At 45.4% G+C, this 9943-nt stretch overlaps 1 non-coding gene across 1 annotated transcript; it reads right to left on the bottom strand.

The window, feature by feature from the left end:
* Positions 1 to 3856: 3856 nt before the first annotated feature.
* Positions 3857 to 3952, bottom strand: Mir3311 (microRNA mir-3311). Its single transcript, NR_107593.1, has one exon. It is a non-coding gene; the product is annotated as a microRNA mir-3311 (primary transcript).
* Between the last annotated feature and the right edge of the window lie 5991 nt (positions 3953 to 9943).

A 9943-nucleotide genomic window follows, 5' to 3' on the forward strand; every position in this document is an offset into this window, starting at 1 on the left:
GAAATTCTACGGCAGTGCCGAACCGTCTTTGTGCCTAAGGTGGAGAGACCAGGTGGACCGGGGGAATATCGACCGATTTCGATCGCGTCGATTCCCCTGAGACACTTTCACTCCATCTTGGCCCGGAGGCTGTTGGCTTGCTGCCCCCCTGACGCACGACAGCGCGGATTTATCTGCGCCGACGGTACGCTGGAGAATTCCGCAGTACTGGACGCGGTGCTTGGGGATAGCAGGAAGAAGCTGCGGGAATGTCACGTGGCGGTGCTAGACTTCGCCAAGGCATTTGACACTGTGTCTCACGAGGCACTTGTCGAATTGCTGAGGTTGAGGGGCATGCCCGAACAGTTCTGCGGCTACATTGCTCACTTATACGATACGGCGTCCACCACCTTAGCCGTGAACAATGAAATGAGCAGCCCTGTGAAAGTGGGACGAGGGGTTCGTCAAGGGGACCCTCTGTCGCCAATACTCTTCAACGTGGTGATGGACCTCATCCTAGCTTCCCTGCCGGAGGGTCGGGTATAGGTTGGAGATGGAACTCGTGTCCGCTCTGGCCTATGCTGACGACCTAGTCCTGCTTGCGGGGTCGAAGGTAGGGATGCAGGAGTCCATCTCTGCTGTGGACTGTGTTGGTAAGCAGATGGGCCTACGCCTGAATTGCAGGAAGAGCGCGGTTCTGTCTATGATACCGGATGGCCACCGCAAGAAGCATCACTACCTGACTGAGCGAACCTTCAATATTGGAGGTAAGCCGCTCAGGCAGGTGAGTTGTGTTGAGCGGTGGCGATATCTTGGTGTCGATTTTGAGGCCTCTGGATGCGTGACATTAGAGCATAGTATCAGTAGTGCTCTGAATAACATCTCAAGGGCACCTCTCAAACCCCAACAGAGGTTGGAGATTTTGAGAGCTCATCTGATTCCGAGGTTCCAGCACGGTTTCGTGCTTGGAAACATCTCGGATGACAGATTGAGAATGCTCGATGTCCAAATCCGGAAAGCAGTCGGACAGTGGCTAAGGCTACCGGCGGATGTGCCCAAGGCATACTATCACGCCGCAGTTCAGGACGGCGGCTTAGCGATCCCATCGGTGCGAGCGACCATCCCGGACCTCATTGTGAGGCGTTTCGGGGGGCTCGACTCGTCACCATGGTCAGTGGCAAGAGCCGCCGCCAAATTTGATAAGATTCGTAAGAAACTGCGGTGGGCCTGGAAACAGCTCCGCAGGTTCAGCCGTGTTGACTCCACAACGCAACGACCATCTGTGCGCTTGTTTTGGCGAGAACATCTGCACGCATCTGTTGATGGACGCAAACTTCGCGAATCCACACGCACCCCGACATCCACAAAGTGGATTAGGGAGCGATGCGCGCAGATAACCGGACGGGACTTCGTGCAGTTCGTGCACACTCATATCAACGCCCTCCCATCCCGCATTCGCGGATCGAGAGGGCGTAGAGGTGGGGGTGAGTCTTCGTTGACCTGCCGTGCTGGTTGCAAGGTTAGGGAGACGACGGCTCACATCCTACAACAGTGTCACAGAACACACGGCGGCCGGATTCTACGACACAACAAGATTGTATCTTTCGTGGCGAAAGCCATGGAAGAGAACAAGTGGACGGTTGAGCTGGAGCCGAGGCTACGAACATCGGTTGGTCTCCGTAAGCCGGATATTATCGCCTCCAGGGATGGTGTCGGAGTGATCGTGGACGTGCAGGTGGTCTCGGGCCAGCGATCGCTTGACGAGCTCCACCGTGAGAAACGTAATAAATACGGGAATCACGGGGAGCTGGTTGAGTTGGTCGCAGGTAGACTAGGACTTCCGAAAGCTGAGTGCGTGCGAGCCACTTCGTGCACGATATCTTGGAGGGGAGTTTGGAGCCTGGCTTCTTACAAGGAGTTAAGGTCCATAATCGGGCTTCGGGAACCGACACTACAGATCGTTCCGATATTGGCGTTGAGAGGATCGCACATGAATTGGACCAGGTTCAATCAGATGACGTCCGTCATGGGGGGCGGCGTTGGTTGAGCCTCGCACAGTAGTCCAGCGGTAAGGGTGTAGATCAGGCCCGTCTGTTTCTCCCCCGGAGCTCGCTCCCTTGGCTTCCCTTATATTTAACATCAGAAACAGACATTAAACATCTACTGATCCAATTTCGCCGGCGTACGGCCACGATCGGGAGGGTGGGAATCTCGGGGGTCTTCCGATCCTAATCCATGATGATTACGACCACAGTCACTAAAGACGATGGCATGTTGATCCGGCGATGAAAATGTATTTACATTACGAAATTAGTGGCATGAAACTAATTTCGTGACATTAGTTTTACCAACAGTTTCACGTGTAATTTAATACTTTCGTAATGCATGCATTAATTTCATGCATGCAAATTAGTTTCGTGCCCTGCGCGATTTTTTGGTGAAATTAGTGTCATGCAACTAATTTCATAGTGTAAACGCGACGTGAAACTAATGTCGCGAAAGGGCCTGCGCTGTGCGGACGTGTGTATTGTTAGTTCGGACGCGCTTCAAGCGTTGAAAATGGCAAACCAACGATGGAGTACAGAAAAATAAAATAGATCTTATTAATGAATATCAGCGACAAGGGTGTCTATGGGACCCGAAACAGCTACAGTACAAAATCAAAATTATCTTCACTCATTCGAAAATAGTTTTTATTACTTTCAGGATCTTCATCTGCTAATTCAGAGACTAACTTCATTGCACCTAAATGCCTTCTTGTTGACCATCCTCGAATCTACCAACTTTTTTTTTCTTGATAGCCTTTTTTTAAGTTCATAGGTATTTAAGCATTTCTTTAGCTACATTGAATATAGCAAAATATAGCTTTGATGCTGACGGCGCCATGGTTACTACGATACTGTGGATTTCGCGACACTAATTTTTTTACGAAATTACTTTCGCATATATCGAAACTACTTTCGTGAAACTGAGCTCAACATGCATGACACTAATTTCGTAATGTAAACTCCGCATTAGGGGCGATACGCATTCTTTTTATTTTTCATTAAAAATCAGTCGTCTTAATCTGGTGATCAGTGGCGCGGTCACCAGCATAAGCACAGGATGTGGATGGCCCCGAGGCTGGCGGAGTCACTCACTATAAGTGTGAGAGACGATGTCCTGTGCCAAGTATACGTCCAACCCTAACGGGTTAAGTGAAATTAGTTGCTCATAACAGGGACGGTGTACCTGTTTGCTCGTGGCTGGCTATCGAATGGACGGGACCAATACACCCCCCTGTTAGTAATGGGGTAAGAGAGAGCGGTCTGAAACTATGGCCGAGATCACGACGCCCCACTCCTACCCCTAACCTGCACGTGGTACCGCTGCACATTGACGGATACGGGAGGAGGGGCAGCACTTAAATCACGTAGTCTTGGTGTAGCCATTGCGGGACTACAGCCCTCGTAAGTGCCGCCTTAGAACGCAACGGGGCAATAGGTGGGCCGGGGCGCTAGCGGGGGGGAGTAATCTCCCCTGTTGGCGTGCACCGCACTGCTCCCTCTGGGGGCAGTGTCATCCGGAGATAGGTGGGCCGGGGCGCCACCAGGGGGGAGCAATCCCTCCTGATGATGGCGAGCACCGCACTGTCCCTTAGGGGACGGTGTAACCCGGATGGCTGTACACGTGGTAAACACGTGACAGCAGCCCCGATGGACAGTCCGCGAGGACCGTCAAGCCTAGCAGGTACCTTCGGGTGGGGCCTTGCGATACCTGCGGGCGAACCCTGCGGTTGGGTTTGCAGCCCGACCGCAGAGGGTTAACCTTGTTGCAAAAAAGTCCAATAAAGTAAATAGACCTGAAGCCTCTGGCCTCCCGCTGGAATCAGAGAGGACAGGCGATAACCCGACTGTGCGGGGTTCCGCCGGCGCAGATCCTGTGGGTCAGGATGCGCCAGGTTGGACCTGCCAGTTCTGTGGGCGTTCCTTTTCGACCAACAGGGGCTTGGGTGTCCATAAGCGTAGAGCCCACCCTGTTGAGACTAACACGGATGCCGCGCCGATGATGGTGAAGCGGCGGTGGCATGGCGAGGAAATCGACCTCCTCGCTCGCACCGAGGCCAGGTTGATCGCTCAACGAGGTCAGTGCTCGGGTGGAGACCTTTTTGGCGCGCTTCCGGGGTTGGGAAGAACCCTGGAAGCAATTAAGGAACAACGGCGAAGGGAGCCTTATAGGGCATTGGTGCTAGCGCACCTTGCCCGATTTGGTTCCCAGCCGGGTCCCTCGTCAGATGGGCGCTCGGCCGAGCCTGACTTTCGGCGGGCTTCTGGAGCTGAGGAAGCGGGTGTGGAACGATGCGCCGAAGACGCCGCGGCCTATGATCCATCCGCAGTCGGTCAGATGTCGCCCGATGCCGCTCGGGTTCTCTCCGAACTCCTTGAGGGTGCGGGGAGAAGACGAGCGTGCAGGGCTATGAGACCCAGGACTGCAGGGCGGCGAAACGAGTTGCACGATGATCCGGCTGCTAGTGCCCGAAAATCAAATAGACAGAAGCGCAGAGCAGAGTACGCGCATGTACAGAAGCTGTACAAGAAGTGTCGCAGCAAAGCAGCAGCTGAGGTGATTGATGGCGCGTGTAGGGGCGTCGGACACTCGCTCGAGTGTTCACAAGCGTAGAGCCCACCCTGTTGAGATCAATACGGATGCCGCTCCGATGATGGTGAAGCAGCGGTGGCATGGCGAGGAAATCGACCTCCTCGCTCGCACCGAGTCCAGTTTGATCGCTCAACGAGGTCAGTGCTCGGGTGGAGACCTTTTTGGCGCGCTTCCGGGGTTGGGAAGAACCCTGGAAGCAATTAAGGAACAACGGCGAAGGGAGCCTTATAGGGCATTGGTGCTAGCGCACCTTGCCCGATTTGGTTCCCAGCCGGGTCCCTCGTCAGATGGGCGCTCGGCCGAGCCTGACTTCCGGCGGGCTTCTGGAGCTGAGGTAGCGGGCGTGGAACGATGCGCCGAAGACGCCGCGGCCTATGATCCATCCGCAGTCGGTCAGATGTCGCCCGATGCCGCTCGGGTTCTTTCGGAGAGACGACGAGCGTGCAGGGTTATGAGACCCAGGACTGCAGGGCGGCGAAACGATTTGAACGATGATCTGGCTGCTAGTGCCCACAAAGCCAAAAAAAAAGAAGCGCAGAGCGGAGTACGCGCGTGTGCAGGAGCTGTACAAGTGTCGCAGCAGAGCAGCAGCTGAAGTGATCGATGGCGCGTGTAGGGGTGTCGAACACTCGCTCGAGGGGATGAGAGGCCTATTGGGGACCTATCCTCGAGAGGGTGTCCGACGCACCTGGGCCTACATCGGAAGCTCTTCACGTCTTATGGCGTGCGGAGCAGCACGGGGGCAATCGCGACTACACTCAGCTGTGGAGGCCGATCTCAGTGGAAGAGATCAAGGCTTCCCCCACTTTGACTGGCGGACTTCACCGGGCCCGGACTGTATACGTCCGGGTCAGTGGCGTGCGGATAGTAATACTGCTCAGTACGAAAGGAACCGCAAATTCAGAAATTTGGTTCATGCACTCAGCCGAGCAGCCGGTGGTGCGAAGCTACCATCCGCGGGATTAGGCCTGAACGCCTCTAAGGCCGAAGCCAGCCTAGCCGAATCCGGCAAAGATATGCTTACTGTGGAGCCCCGAGAGTCGGGAGGCTCTAAGCAATGTGACTTTACTAGTGGCGTTTCGCATTCAAAACGCGAGACGCGACGTCGAAGCCCATTTGGATCGCGGAGATCGATACTATCGGTTTTTTTCTTAACACGTGCATCACGGCTCCGAAGGTCCGGATATAACTCAGTTCGATGTCGGGGCTCGGAATAGTCTGTAGACGACTTCCGTTCCTGGTGGGGTGTTGAGCTCGGTAGAGCAGCGTCGTGCTGCGATCTGTTGAGACTCAGCCCTGCGCCAGGTGATTCGTTCGAGGACGATGAACTTTACTGTTTGCTAACTCAGTCTGACGACTGACTGAGTGCGTGAGTTAGTTAGTTAGCGTCTGTCTGTTGTATATGTATTCTGTGTTGTGTCTTGACATACAACCCACACTTACTTAATAAATTAATTCAATTTCCGAACTAATGAATGATGTTCGTAATAAAAATGTGTATGAAACAAAAGAAGATTAAAATTATTAAAAAAAAAATTACATATTATAATAAAATATTATTCACGAGATCAATGGTTTGTTGAATTTTAATACGCGAACTGCCACCCTCTAGGATTTGTACGTCGTTCTTTTTAATACAGGAACTTACATAATTTACAATAATAACATTCTTAATAGTGTTTTGTTATCAAAGTTATGGTAATTTACGTTCTATGAAGCAATTTAGTCTTAAAATCACTGTTGGCAAAGGACATGGGCCATTTTCGGCCCAGCTACTCGTGTTCTCAAGGACACGAATGAAATATCTATAGAAAAAAAAAATTTTCATTTTTACATACTTATTATAAAATTTAAGGGTATTTTAATGGTGGTTGTAAGGTCCCCAGTGCCGGGCGGCACTATAAGCAGTCCGTAATTGAATGGACAGTTTATTTCCAATCACAGACAGTACAACAATATTTAGAAGAAAGAGAAATTACGGAGTACAGAAGGCACAGATAGAGCGGTAGCAAGTTCAAACACAATAATACAAAATAGATGATAGCAATAGATCGCAACAAATCAAGAGAGTACGCGTAAGTCGAGGAGTGACACAGTCTCAGCGTGGCGTTGATCAAACCCGACTGACTGCGAGCGGCGCGGCGGCCGATTCATGTCGCAGGCGACGACCAGTACGTACGTAGTTATGTACATAGACGAGGTCTTTGCTGCATACCAGCGGTTACGCACGACTATGCTTGTGTAAATAATATAATTTACAGTAGTGTTGTGAATGTATGATTGTTTGGCGTATTTGTGTACTGTATGACAGTGTGTTATAGAATACGTAATCAAATATGATATAATATTAAATGTTGCGTAGGTGTACAATGTAAATTAATAAATAATATGAATTCTACATAAATATAGTAGAAACACCAACAGGGGTAATTAAAATCATAAATAAAAAGAAATTAGCATGACTAAGCTACATTGATAATATTGAAGGAGTTGCCATAGGTAAAATATATTTATATTTGAAACAATTCACATTAAATCTTCTTAAAAGACATTATATTGCAAAAAAACTAGCAAAATATATTAACATATTTAATTAATGGATTTTAAAACTAATATAAAAAATTATATCAAAACAAAAGTTTATTTTTATACTTTTAAATCCGCAGAATAAATCATTACATTGATCAATAATTATTGATCTTATGAAAAGAAAAAAAAACTACGCTTGTTTAATATCTACATTTGATCAGTCGTTTTCGCACTGTGCGCATTGTGGATATTAATATGGGTTTCGTTGCGATATACCTGCTTATTATATTTTGTTGTGCATAAAAAGAAGTATTTTTTTTTTTTATTGCCCTTGTCGGCAGACGAGCATACGGCCCACATGGTGAGTGGTTACCGTTTCCCATGGACTTCAGCAATGCCAGGGGCAGAGCCAAGCCGCTGCCTACCGCTAAATTGGCGTTCATTGAATTAGTCTATGTTATAAAGTAAATATAAATAACATGATAATGTTAAATGTAAATAAAAGGGATATTTAAAGTCGGATTTTTAATTAGACGAAGCCAGCTGACAGTAGCTAATGTCACTTTATGAAATAATGTTGCTATATTTAAAGTAATAGTGATGCGTTCAGTTCTTGTTCAATCACATGAATGAACAATGAGTGTGAAGAGTTAATCATTAATTTCAAATTATAAAAGAATATAATTTATATTTTACAATAAAATTGTATTAAAGTGCTCCAATATATGTTACTAGTAGTATGTAACTACAATCAGTTTTTTTTATTTTCATTACCTTCCTATAATTGTTCTATTTAATACATCTATAGTTTCAACTATATGATGTATTGGAAATAGGACAGTCTTACAAGCTTCATCGCAATGTTTTTCTTAATGTTTAAAACATTCGATATTCGGTACAGGTAAATACTATAGGAACATAATATTTCGTCGAAAAGTCGTTGGTATGTACAAAGCACGCCTAAAATTAGAACCCCGTACCCGATATCGGCAATTCGGCACACCGACTATTCACTAGACAATCGAGGCAATTTCATTAATTCAGGAGTTTTTTCAATCGCTCACTTTGTCACAACACTATTTTTATTTCATCAAAAACTGACAACACAGTAAACGTCAGTTGACTTAGTCTAATAAAAAATCCGACTATAGTCTGTTATTTAAAGTTAATTTCATTACTGCAATGTATGGAGAGTGGCCCATGTCCTTTACCAACCGAATACAAAGTTTTAGTGATGTGAACTTTGCCGTGTTTTCTTTGAGGCTAGGGCTGTCACAAAAATATTCAAAAAAATTCTAATTTTAATGTTACCTAATTTTAGATCCAAAGTATCATAATTTTATTATTTATATGAAATTAGTGAAGATTTATGGATGGATAGGTATTTGTTACTCTTTCAAGCAAAGTCTACTGAATGGATTTTGCTCAAACATAGATAAACATATCCGATATATTATCTTGAATCATAAAATAGTATCACATTAAGAGTTACGAACTTATGAACGCTATCCCGGCAAAATCATGTGAATCATAAAATATAAAATGTAATTATTTTAGAAAATGGGCGGTAGCCGTTCTAGACGGTATGGTAAAATATCCGGAATGTATGATGAATACTTCCAAAGGAAATATTTCTATAATGTTTGCTGCGACGGCGGATGGTACTCTGTTAACTACATATAATGACGTTTACAAGACTGAGAATTTATGGACAACGTGGTGCGAAAATGGGCCTGACAATACGCGATAATAATATAATAGGAGTAAATCTGGTTGGTTCGACTCGACAGTTTTCCAAGACTGGTTTAAATTATACCATGGGCAAACAAACCGAATGGTCCAAGGTTGGATTATAGGCGACAATCTTTCAGGCCATCTTAATGTTGATATAGTACGTGAATGCGAAGAACATGTAGGTACCCTATATTTATTAGTTTTTTTAAAACCTGAATATTTTTTATCTTGTGACAACCCTGACTGCCATTTCTATTTTGTTTGAAAAGTCTAAAAAGGGCGGGTAAATTTGCCAAATCGTAAATATTTCCTTTGCTAGTCGAGATTAACAAAAGATTTTAGTTTAATTTTACTGTGACCAAGCTATGGCAAGCTATGGCAATGACAGCAGTAACATTTTATAGTAATCTATATATTAATACGTGAAGCAAAAACTTTGTATTCCTTTTTACGAAAATTGCGCGGACGGAGGAGTATGAAATTTTCCACACTTATAGAGAATATAGAGAAGAAGTGCACAATGCTAATATTTTTTTAAAACAATGCATGAAAGATACATTAAATCAATAAATAAAACATTACACACACTACATACTATACACTGCATACTATTTATTGTCAAACTTTTGTTCTGGACGTCTGTTGTCAAATTGAGAATAGATTAAATATTTATTAATATTTTTTTATAGTTGGTGAAATTTGTGATTATAGAAGTATCAAATACAATCATAATAGTGCACAAACTTACAATTCCAATTAATTATAGTCGAATTTCGACTACTGCGCGACCTCTAGTTTCATTTATTTCATTCAAAATTTGGGTATGGCAATCTTACCACAAGTGATGGTTAACTTTGCCATTTTTGTTTTTGGACTTAAATATCAATAATATTTAAGAAAACAATAGATATTTGATTACATTTCAAATATGCATAAAATACACTATCAAGCTGATTAATTGCTTTTTATATTCTCATAGAGATTTTGTAAGAAAAACCTTTCCAAACTTTTTTATCTGCCATAAAGTGGCAAAGTTGCTAGGTTTCACGGTAACTAATAATTA

This window comes from Bombyx mori, chromosome 11 (assembly GCF_030269925.1).
Source record: "Bombyx mori chromosome 11, ASM3026992v2".
Lineage (NCBI taxonomy): Eukaryota > Metazoa > Arthropoda > Insecta > Lepidoptera > Bombycidae > Bombyx > Bombyx mori.